General features: G+C 38.8%; 1 protein-coding gene across 2 annotated transcripts in view; it reads right to left on the bottom strand.

Moving 5' to 3' along the window:
- ZNF385B (zinc finger protein 385B) overlaps nt 1–12853 on the bottom strand; it is a 158610-nt gene that overhangs the window by 128959 nt on the left and 16798 nt on the right. The window contains exon 1 of one of the 2 annotated variants that reach the window (XM_039702471.1): nt 7078–7141. The exons of the other annotated variant lie outside the window; for it this stretch is intronic. The gene's annotated coding sequence lies outside the window, so the exon portion shown is untranslated. Of the gene's footprint in view, nt 1–7077; nt 7142–12853 lie in introns of those variants that run through there. 2 annotated transcript variants of the gene reach the window in all.

Raw genomic sequence — 12853 nt, 5'->3', positions numbered from 1 at the left:
ATGGACACACCCAGAAAGAACAATTGAGCACAGCAAGGAGTCTCACGCTGCACCTGCACCCTTAGGCATCCCAGCTGCCAGTACAGAATGAAAATCAACCTTCAAACAAATAAAAAGAAATCACTGCCAAGGTACACTCTTGTTTTAACAAAAAAAAAAAAAAAATCAACCAAACAAAAAAAAACCCGTATAAATTCAGTTTTAGTACAAAGTTGCATACACAGGACAAATGAGTCCTTGAAGCAATCTCTTGCTACTAATTTAAGAATTAAAAACCACAAGCTGAAATTTTAAAACAACCTTCGTTGCCTTAAGCTCTGCATCTAAATTAAAAGGTGGGCTGATTATAAGCAGCCATGACCTCCCAACAGCTGATGGGAGCACAGATGCATATCACTTCTGAGAAAATGCCTACATTGAGCATAGGAGGGCTTGCAGCTGCATACTCTGACCAATCCAACCCTGGAGAGAACCTGTATGTGCAGCCAGAGACAAGACCATGTCAAGCCTCAGAAATCTGCTTGTTCCTTACAGAAATCCCAGCCCTCATCCTCCTGGGATTTGGAGATCTGAACATTTGGTAAAGCAAATAATTTGTGTTTGAAAAGCTTTGTTTAGTCTCTTCTAGAGTTTTTAAAACAAAAATGTTCATGGCAAACATGCACTGAAATTTTCAATTATGGCCATTTTTCACACAGTAATACAGATTTTCCATAAGTGAGCACATCTTGTGGTGTATGTATTTGTTCAAAAACTAGAAAGGTTATTACATGCAAGGACAGTTTCCATTGTTTTCAAAATTTCATCTCCTTCCTTTCTTCTTTCAAGTTCAGGTTGGAAAAACACAACTTTGAAATGTCCTGGTTCTAGAACATCCAGCACAAGTACAATTCTGCATAGAGTCAGTGCAGAATGTCACCATGAGTGAGGTTTATCTTGTACAAGCTAACCTTTCTTTAAAAGGCTATCTATCTGAATGCTTTAAACTTTTGTGAAAGAATCATGTACACGCACATTAATTTGTAATAGAAAAAAAAAACACCCAAAAAACAACTACAATCCAAACCAACTGCTTTGTTCTTATTGTCTAAACTTTTTAGTCACTCAAATTTATGCAAGCACACATCTGACAAGTGGGTTTTTTTCTTTCAAAAAGAGCCTATTCCTGCAGATAGGTTGTGAAGAGTTCTGGGTGGCACTTGTTCTCACCCACCAGGAGTCAGATATGAAAAGAGCCATTACATTCCTCAGGTTTACACATAGCTCAATAACATTATCATGTAACAGAAGCAGCTACTTGAGACTACAGTCAGTGAGCTGAGAATAAAGAGAAGTTACACAATCATTGCATTCTGTGAAACCAAAAATTAATTTAGAGTCATTGTTATAGGTAGGATTGTGAAGTATTTAGAAGTTGGTTTAAGAATAAGACCAAGAATATGAGTTCATGAAAAGGCAGAATGGTTGGGAATTATCATATGGAGAAAATACATTAGATCAATCCTGCAAGCTTCTAGTTCTGTATAACCTTAATACAGCACAGTGTAAGCCAACTCTTAGCAGCAGCTGATACATAATAATATCCACAAATTAAAATTATCCATACAAAAAGGACGTGATTCTGTGAATCACACTGGACATACACATTGCAAAGGTTGTCACTGAATTTACTTAGTGAGGATTAGACTCAATTAAAAATTGAAAGGGGAGAATGGGAAAACAAGAGAAACAAAGCAGGAAACATTTCCTGCAGAGAGCATCCATATATCCAGCTGAAATGATCCACAGAAATGTTAAGTCTGTAAAGAGATTGTGTGCCCCATCAGTCTTTCTCTTGCAAAAACAAATTATGAATCAAGCCAGATATATTAATTTTTCTTATGATCAAAATCATAAGAGGAAGCAATGTAAAGAATAAGACCTTTTCAGGTATTTGACACAAACTGCTACCAGACTGAACAGGGTTGTCCTTCCATCACATTTCCTCCCCAGAACTGATCTATCTCAATGGACTCTGCAAACAATACCGGAGCAAGAATAAGTTAGTGATTTATGACACCACATTAAAATTCTGAAGTGTAATGAGATACCCTGTTAGGATTTCTGAAAACACATCTCCCTCAGCCTCTTGCAGCTGGTAAAGAAATCTAAGCGTGGATATCCTTTGTACTTGAAGCTCAAGGCAATTAGCCTTTCAATTTGGCTGGCTAATTTACTTTTAAACAGAGTTGTGCTTTCAGGGAGCGACAAAGAAGTATTATATATAGTACAGTGCTGTAGGTGAGAATGTGCAAATCTTTACTCAAAGGAAATAAGCTTTGGTTATCCTAATGAATTAGTGATGGTTACATGATGCATTCTTTTTCTGAGGGCTGGTCTAAACTTTTGCAATGCCCATTCCTAATTAGTTCATACTTCAAAGAACCACTGTGCTGGAAATGTAATTAGACTGCATTTCCTCTGTGGATCTGTGCCAGGTAAGCAAAGAAGAAAACGTATTTTAAAAACTTACATATGGGCAAAGAGAATTTTCTCCTTTAGCCTTTGGAAATAATCAAATGAGTTGCTGAAGACATGGGAACAAAAACCAAAATTAACTGTCTTTCTGTATTGTTACATTTCCAAAAAGGTTCATTCAGACAGCTGGGAGAAGCTGGAGGAGAGAGACACAGGACCAGCCTTGTGTTGTAGTCCTCTTGAGCATCTCCAATGGAGAAAAACTATCTATGCATTGAACTAGTGAAGTCTGCATGCATGCCTTAAGAGCTGTGGTCTCACTGAGCAACTATGCTTCCCTACTTCCCCCATAAAACATTTACACACAACTCCCAAAAGACAAAAATCCCAACCCCAAAAAATACACAAACCAGCTTTGAATACCTCCAGAGCATTATTTAAAAGAAATTCATTAGAGCTGTTTTTTACAAGTCTTATGACCTTTCTTGTATTTTGAGAGAGTATTTCCCAAACACAGATAAACTATCAAGAGGCATATGGTTTGCACCATCTGGGCAACAAGTTCTTTTGGGATACTGTGGTGAACAGCATATGCATAGTGCCTTGTGCTCAGTATCCTACAGAGTTAAAAAAAGCACTAGAGACTCTTTTGAAGCCAGCCTTAAAAAAACCCCCATATGTTTAAGGGACCCATTTGGTTTCCAAAGATATGTTCCTCTTTCTTTCAATACAAACCCAAACAGAGAACTGCCATGTTTAATCCTCATCCTGTTCTGAAATTCCTCAAGGAGGCATCATATTCTGTGACATCTCCACCTGTCAAACTATTTATTATCCGTCCATCCATATCTGATCAACTCTTGGTTATGTATTTCATCTCTGCTTACAAAACACATGGAATCCTTTTATTCAAAGTTACAGTAAAAATTGGACAGTTCAGAAAAGTAAATATATTTTTATTTCTTAAGACAATTGGTCACAGTACACAGACCAAACTGGGCTAAGTAATTTTTTAGCTTCAATTTTGATGCTAGTTTATCAATAAAAAGAGGAATAGAAACTCAGCTTCCTTTCACTGTGAATGAAAAGTTTTGAATGGTGACAAATGGTGACAGCCTCTTCACTAACACATTTTAGAGCATTTAACATTTGAAGGAGATTCTCTTCAAACTATAAAAACAGATGGTTGTTTCACAACACAAACATTAGCTGTTCAGCACAAGGTAATTCAGAAAACTGGAAGCATTCAAGTAGCTAGTGTTTTGCTTCGCTTTACTAGACTTGAAATTTTCCATGTTAAGGAAACAAAATTTGACCTGCTGCACTAGACTGTGAGCTCGGCTAAACTGGAGCAAATGAAATGACTCTCAGCTGAGGTTATCAGTGACTGCTGTTGCTTGTGCCACTATCTGTAGTTAGCTCTGATTGTAAGGTTGATCCTTTCCTCTGTAGCACCCATACTCACAGATTTCTGGCACTCTTAGCATTAACACAAATCTATTTACACATCAGTTTATTTGCCAAAGAGATATATCCTCACCTGACATAACACATCAGACTGCTGCCAAGCAGGCTAACCAAGTTTGGAGTCCAGACAGCTATCCTGGATTATGCTTCAAGACAAACAGATAGTTCTACAGAATTATCATAATACGATTTTGCTTGATGAACCATTTGACAAGTTGGTGCCTTCTGCTCAGCAGTGTGTCATTAAAGCACTGCTTACCTTCAGTTAACTTACACTCTAAGCAATCTTAGCTAATTACAGAAGAATATTTAGATGCCCAAAGTGTCCAACACATGGTTTGATGTCATTTTAAACATCTGCCCTCCCCTACCACATGCAGAAACCTATCAGGGAGAGTAGATCTTGCAGGAAAATGGCTACTCAGTTCCCTTAGCTTTCTCTATAACAAATCTTTTGAACAAGTCCTTATAATGATCCAAATATCCACAGTGCTACCCCTGGTATGATGTCTGCAACAAATTCCATCAGGTACTCCATGGTCCAGTCTGTGTTTTAGTGTCCTCATAAAAAAAAAGTCCATTTCATACCAGCCATCACTGATTGTCTCAATCTGATCCTATTTCATCCAGGAACTCTAGTTTGCTATTAAAGACCCAAATCCCAAATGCACCGTATTTGTAAAGCAACACCCAGGAAGAAGAAAAAAAACAAACCACAAAAATAGAGACACTTATTTTAGCTCTTTCTTGGATACAAGCAGGATTAAAACAAAACATACCCAAATGCCAAACAGGGGAAAATAGAACAAAGAAAAGAAAAAAAGTTAAAATAGGATACCTTGATAGATTGAACATGAAAATTACAAGTTATTTTAACAGCAAATCCTCAATTTTAAAAAGCTAAATTTTTTCCAAGGAGAAATTAGCAAAGTGAGTTTCCTTATGTATATTTTCAGTTTTGCCCATTTTCATAATCTGCTTTCTTGAGACCAGTCAACTGTCTTATCAATAACAAATTTAATAAATAAATTGAATTCTATTGCCTCTAAGAATTTTCTACAAAGCTGCTAGGTTAGGATTTTTACCTGTAACTTTCAAAGTATTGGATCCAAGTACTATTTAAATCAAACAACTCCTTGTATTTCTCCCTAGAGAAATACAACATTAATTAAATGTATCTCCATCAGATTTTACAACTTGAAAGAGCTGAACACAAACTTATGAAGGGAAAATGCTGTAGAGGGTACAGTTTGAAGCTGTGTTCAACAATAAAAGGACCACAGAAAACAGGGTTTTTTTAAAGAAAACATTATTTTAATACATTTAAGAAGCTTATGACAACGTAAAGCCAACTGCAAAACACATGGGTTTTAACTGTTTGGACAACTGATTCAAGATGTAAGGTGCTTCTAGTGAAGCAACTATTTTATTTATTAAAAAAGCTGTTCATGGCATAAACTTGCAAAAATAAAGATGAAAACCTGCTGACATAATCTGAGGTTTCTACAGAGGATATGTACCTGGATGTTACTTTATCTTGCTTGAGCATAATCACATTTGAAGAGTAAATCAATCTTTGGTTGCAGGAAATCAAAAAAATTTCCTACTTTCTTAAAAATATCAAGAATTCATCTCAGCATAAAAGGAAGCCACAACAAAGTCAAGCCTAGTAGATGGCTGTCTTGTTCTCAAGTCTGACAATGCTAGGAGCTGAATATAAGTTGTACTGGAAATCATTAATTCAGGATAAAGCCTGGTAATGCTGTGAAAGCACTCTTGGATACAAGAGCTTTGATGATTGTGTGAAAATAATAGCTGGGCATGAACAAAGAACACACCACATTCAGAAAAAAATGTGAGATTGAGATCTATCAGCCTGATTGGAAGCACTAAGAACAGAAAACTGCAAGCATGATTAGTGGCAGTGATTGTCAGTCCTAAAGTGCTCCTAAAAAGATGGTCCCAGATTAGTCATCATTCTTAAGAGTCTGTCATTGTCTTTGCAAACAACTAATTCTCTTTTGGAACTGAAAAAAATATGGAAACCAATGTTGTCTTATACTATAAAGGTACACCACACCTGCTTTATCTTATTAATTACTTAAGTTTTATGATCAAGTTATAGTAATATTACCCAGCTCATAGTGACAGACCATAAGAATATTGGATCACCTAGACACCACACCTGCTTTATCTTATTAATTACTTAAGTTTTATGATCAAGTTATAGTAAAATTACCCAGCTCATAGACAGACCATAAGAATATTGGATCACCTATTCTGAAGCCACCTGTGGGTAGGCCAGGTTAAAGTTAGCACTGACCTGAGCTTAACCCTTGCTTGTCCTTTTCCCCATTAAAGGAACCACAACTAAGTGTATTTTGTGCCACCACGGAACTCAAAGAGATGTCTGGTGAAATTGAAGATACAGCCACTCCCTAATTCTGCCTTCCCATGCACAGACCTTTCCTAAACTCGAGCTGCCAGTCACTTCAGGCTTTAAGCAACTGTTGCTTGCAAAATCCATTCTGAAGACCTTATTCCACACCAAAAAACACACCTCCATTCAAAAAAATGAAGAGCCAGCCTTTTGCTAGTTTTGCTGATGTTTCACACGCTGATCCAGAAATAGGACATGCATGTGTTTCCATGCTGTAAATAATCCACTCTGCTCTCCCCTCAAATAAGGGCCATGAGAAGGAGCGCACTTGCTCATACAAATTTGGCAGACACTCCTCATTTCTGTGCTTGCCAGCCAGTGCAGCCATATTACTGCTTTAATCTGTTTTTTTAAAATTTTGGACCCTAACATTTACATTTTAAGCTGAAGGTAATACTTAAATTAAGAATTCATGTGGCAGATTGTTTGGGTTTCTTCTTTTTATTATTCACTTGTATAAAATCAGTACACTATTTTCATATCATACTTAATAGTCAACAATCCATGAAGACAGGCAATATATTGCTGTACCATAAAACCTTCCCACCAAAGGTCCAATGGCAATTCCAGAACCACTGAACAAGCATGAACTTGTCACAGCATATGTCTCAGTTGAGATAGTCACATTACACAGGATATTACTATAACAATTGATAACCATGTCATCAATTTCAGAAGGTTTAAGCATTCCCACATACAGAGTAACACCATACCTCATCAGAAGGCTTCAGGCATCTGCCCATACAGAGTAACACCACCTCACTTCAGAAGGATCCAGGCATCTGCCCTTCTTGTTCTTCAGCAGAACCTTTTATACGCTCATGTTGATGCACTGCACCTGTGTGCCCCTCATGTTCCCTTTAGTGGTTGGTCAGTAACACCTGGGCACTCCATGGCTCATTGCTGTCAATGCTGCTCACCTGCTGCTCACAGCTGTGCCCATTGGGGATGAGACTCAGCCACAGCCCCACTCCCAATTACCACAAACTGTACCTGCATAAACTTTTCAAACCCTGCACTCCTGTATATATTCTACACCAAGTATTCAGAGGCACTGAAAAAAATAATAGTCAAGTCAGCTATTTGAATTGCTAAAGTAGACAGCACTTCCTTAAACTGTTGTTTCAAAGAGCTCCACAGACCCTAACAAACAAAGGGCATTAGACCTGCTGGAGAAAGTCCACAGGAAGGTCAAAGAAGACTGAAACACCTCTCCTATGATGAGAGGCCGAGAGAGCTGGGGTTGTTTGGCCTGGAGAAGAGGAGGCTCCAGGAAGACCTTAGAGCACCTTCCAGCAGCTGAAAAGGCTATGAGAGAGCTGGAGAAGGACTTGTCACAAGGTTATGGAGTGAGAGGACAAGAGGTAATGGCTTCAAACTGAAAGAGGGTAGGTCTAGACTACATAATAGAAAGAATTTCTTGCTATGAGGGTGGTGAAACAGTGGAACAGATTGCCCAGAGAAGCTGTGGCTGCCCCATCCCGGGTAGTGTTGAAGATCAGGTTGGATGAGGCCCTGAGCAGCCTCGCCTCATGGAAAGTGCCCCTGTCCATGGCAGGGGGTTGGAGCTGGATGGTCTTTAAGGCCCCTTCCAACCCAAACCATTCTGATTCTATGATACCTACTTCAGCTGGTACACAGACCAGCTAAGTGTGAATAAAGCATTAATAACACAGACCAAACTGGATGTTGTAACTGCAGTAAAAATCAAGTTGCATGATACATGCACAGATTCTTTTGAAGATGTTTGTACTTGATACAACTGAGAGTTTCCTACAAGGCCAGCTTTACTGTCTAAAATACTCTACATAAGGAACCTGTCACATAAATGACAAGCAGCCCCTCCAAAATACCAGATCTAAAAAACATTTCTCAAAGCACTTCTGTTCAGGAAAGAAGCTTAGTGCATAGAGCCAGGAACAGAGAAGATGAGGCAAGTAGCCTGTGCATATCCTCATGGTTCAGATATCTGTGTGCATCTTGCTTGGGGAATAAGGTAAAATGGGAGTAGAGTGTGGAGAGCGAGACAGAGGTACAATGGAACTGATAAAAAAACCTGATATCTCAGGCAGAAACCATGGGAGACACACACACAGATAACTGCTCCCTGATGTAGAAGTGACCAAAAAGTATGTTGTGAAATTTTGTAATGATTACCAGGTAACTGATGTCATGAAGAATGTGTAACCAATGAGAAATTGTTACCAAAAATAGAATCCTGTATAAACTCTTCATATTCTCAACAAAATTGGCTTCTGATCCAGCTCAGTTGTCCCCATCTCTCATCACCCATAGTAGAGGAGGGCCAGAAGATGTGCATTTCCATTCCTGCATCTGGAACAAAACTATGAAGTGCTTTTTGCAAGCAATTTCATACCTTTTCCTCCAAACCATCCCTTCCATTTCCCAATCAACTCAGAGTACACTGTCAAAGCAAGGGCACATTTCATACCATGCATTTGTGCTCATTATCAGCATCAGTTATGATGCAGTACGAGGCATTTAAATATTACTGCTGACACAGTATGAAAGAGTATACAATTTTTAACACAAAAGCAGTGACGAAGACTAAAGGTCTGTCAAGATAAGAGCCATTCAAGTTTGCCATCAAAATGAACAAATTATGGAAGAGTCAACTTACACCCACCCATATTCCAGAGAGGAACCCAAGGCACACAATTCATCTTTTGCTGATTACTGCACAAAGTATGCTTCTCACGGAGGTGACTGCATACCAACTGCCACGTTAACAAGCAGTGTCTTCCTTCAGACATTTACAAACATCAGAATGCTTATTCATGACAGTCCCACATATCATCTGCCGTCCCAGATGGTGACTGGTGGGATGCTGATTTTGTCCTAAGGCAGTTACCACCCACCAAGATAGTATATGCAGGGCTAAATAAAAAGCATGTGCCATCTGCTGTCAAGTTCAGAAGATTTGTTGAGACCTACTAGATTAGTTCAAGTTTATTTTGGATCAGACAAATCAGAACATTATAGCTTTCTAACTGCCCAATAAAATAAGAGTAAGTTGCACTGTGGAAGACACACAGTAAATTAAGAAAAGTTACAATGTTCTGCTGGTTCCACCTACCGACCTGGGAGCAGCTAAGGATTCTCACTGTGATCAGTGGCAAAAGGCACATATGGCCCACAAGATCAGAGGGAACCTCAGACCAAGAAGCAGTTCTGCAGAACTTACAGTTTGCCTTGCCCTGAAAGAAAATTTTAGGAATTTTCTTTCTTGCCATCAGGATGTTTTTTCTGCCTCCTTTTCTTGTGATCATTTACAAAATGATACTCTTATTATTTTGATTGCTGGTCCTCCATCAATTCTTGCCGAGTTCCAATTTTTTTTCCTACCCTCTGTAGTTTTATCCTCCTGCTCATCCACTGACAGATCATATATATATAGAAGAAAATACAATTAAAAAGCAGAACTAGTATGATATCTTATGCCTGCTTCACAACCAGCATAAACTCACTTGATGTGTCATATCCATTTATAGATGGTTAATATAGCCATTTCCCCAATACCATCTATTATGAACTCAAAATAGATAAAATAATTCTATGCATTCTTTTTAAATTACTGAATTGAATTTCTTTTTGTACACTGATAAATATCTAAAGCAAGCAGAGAAAATAGAAAAACACATCCACAGAAGCATTTTTCCAATCTTTTTAAATAACCAGGTACACAAAAACCTTTCCCAAGCAGGGAATTATCCCTTGCACAAATACAATAGTTCCATCACTGTCTGCTTGGATGAAAAAAAAAGTATTGTTTAAGCTGAACCCTTAAGAAGTAAAATTTCAAAATATGGACAAATTGCCTTTAAATCATTAACATCAGAAGAACAGGACACAAAGGAGAGAGATCATGAAGGTCTGTGCTGCACAGTAATGAGGGAGAGGGTTTGCAAAGGTCTCTGCAGGGGCCCTACACTGTTCCCAGCACTCCAGCCCCCATGGCTGCACCTGCAGAGATCCTCCAGCAGGCCCAGAGCAAATGCTCCAGGAAGTTTCCTGCAGCCCAGCACAAGTGCATCACCTCCTCCAGCACTCAGACCACAAAGGGCAGAGGAACGGAGTACATCAGTCAACTGCAAAGGACAGCTTAGCTGCTGAGAAATAGCAGGGACTATCTAAGAAAAAAAAATCTGGAAAAGGACATGCAGCCAGAGGCAATGAGGGGCAACAAGGTAGTTTTTCCAAGCTCCTTAAGCCTGCTGAGAAATAGCAGGGACTATCTAAGAAAAAAAAATCTGGAAAACTACAGCACATGCAGCCACAGGCAATGAGGGGCAACAAAGTAGTTTATCCAAGCTCCTTAGGTATGCTGGCTTACCCTTCTTCAAATGAATGTTTGTAGAACTATCAGCTCTTTTAAATTACCCCAGACTGCTTCCTCTACTGCAGAGTTCACTAATCCATGCACCCTAGTGCAGCTCTCTGTAGAACACATGACTTTATTAAATGGCCAGGTAATCATAAATGCATTTAAACCTCAATACCAGCTATTTAAGACAAAATGATCTGTCATCAAATTATACAAGTCACAGTCAGTCTTGTGTTGCCATCCTGCATAGAATACAAGGCTGGCACCTGCTCAGGGATATAAACATCATTCCACCTGTCATTTTACAGCTATCTGTTTGAAGTCTTCACAGAAATTCATGCATACTGCTCCCCTAAAAAGTAAAAAAAGTCATTTTACAAAGGGATAAACTTCTGATGATGGCAGTCACACAGAAAATTGGCCATTAATCTCCTCTGAATAAATATAACCCCCAGGAAGATGCAAGCGTGAGCAGAATATATATTTTTTACACTAGAAAATGCTGAGGTGCACAACAAGAAGCTTTTACTTAAGCATTTTGAGGTCAAGTTATCTTTCAGAAGCCCATTTTATTCTCAGGAGAAATTTCTCTCCAGTCATTCACTTTTCAAAGCCCTTTGCAACTTTAAGATTGCAGTAAAGCTGACTTTTATGCCTTATTTCAGTAGCTCTCTCCCCGTCCGAGCTGTCACATTCCCTGGAGACATTTGGTGGTTTTAAATTTCCTCAACATTTTATTAATAAAGAAATTTTTAAAAACCCATTATTTTTTCAATGTGCAGACATTTACTTTGTAACACAAAACATCCTTGCGATAAAATTTTTTTATTAAATCCTCCAATTAATGAAGATCTTTCTCTCTCACACTGGTTTACCAAGTTGATCTGTGCTCAAATTGTCCTTTTCTGAATAGCTGATAACTGAACACAATTTCTGTTAAAGACAGTTTTAAACACACTTACTGCCTTAAAAGACCCAGCAGGTTGAATATGCCTCATGTGTTGGCATCACAAGCATGAGGTTTTGGAACATGAAACATCTGGAAAGGTTCACTTAGTAAAATCCAAGTTATCAATCTGATGTCACCTCTCCACTCACAAATTCAGGGCAGCCAGCTCTCAGAATTATATCTTGCAGTATTAGGCATTTTTCTTAAGCCTGGGTCATGCAGTCATAAAAATCCCCAGGAACTCTAGCTTTTTAAATATCCTTCTAATCCTGGCAGAGCTGACTGAAAACATGAACCCTAAAGGCTCAAAAACTAGAAGGGAATTAAAGAGAAACCAATTTCAATTTTCTTCTAGATCTGAAACGATTTTTGAATGTTCAGAACTGACAATGCTTAGGCAGGAGCATTTATCCTCTCTCAGCCATGCACTTGATCAGGCTCTGGACTGATGCTGTGTTTTATCACTGTAAGAAACATAAGACTTAAAAAACCAAAACCAAACCTAAATTCTAGTTCTCATGTACTTCCTCCAGGACAAACCCCGAACAATCAGACTTGTATTTAGTTATACAGCCCAGGCACTGATTTTGGGTCAACCCTGGCTGATGGTTTAATTTCTCTTTCCCTGCTAGTTCAGTCCATAAAGCCATCAGAAAAGTGTTTTGTCTTCCCCCGTGTTCCCACAGCCTTCTCATTTGTACAAGGGCACATAGTGACAGGACAAGGGGTAATGACTTTAGACTAGAAGAGGACAGTTTAGGTTATAACTAATCTAAACTACTTCACTGTGAGAGTGGTGAGGCCCTGGGACAGGTTGCCCAGAGAATCTCTGGATGCCCTGTCCCTGGAAGTGTTCAAGGCCAGGTTGGATGGGGCTCTGAGCATCTTGATCTGGGGGAAGGTGTCCCTGTCTGCAGCAGGGGTTGGAACTTGATGACCTTTAAGGTCCCTTCCAATCCAAAACACTATGATAATATAATTCCTTTATTTTCCAAGACTAAGGAAGTCTCTCCATAACAAGATAGGATCTCCTTTTCTCTGGCCAGAACTCTTCTCTGCACCCATGTCAGTCTGAATTCATCACGAACATTAATTAAATCAGTATCCTGAACTCCAGATGGACACTCAGTTTGGCAACTGCAGTATTAATGCTCCCATATCCCTGAAAAGCAGGAAGGTTAGGAATCACTAGATC

Source organism: Passer montanus, unplaced genomic scaffold, assembly GCF_014805655.1.
Source record: "Passer montanus isolate IOZ18808 unplaced genomic scaffold, ASM1480565v1 scaffold1, whole genome shotgun sequence".
NCBI classification, from domain to species: Eukaryota; Metazoa; Chordata; class Aves; order Passeriformes; family Passeridae; genus Passer; species Passer montanus.
This window is presented reverse-complemented; position numbering and strand designations above follow the sequence as displayed.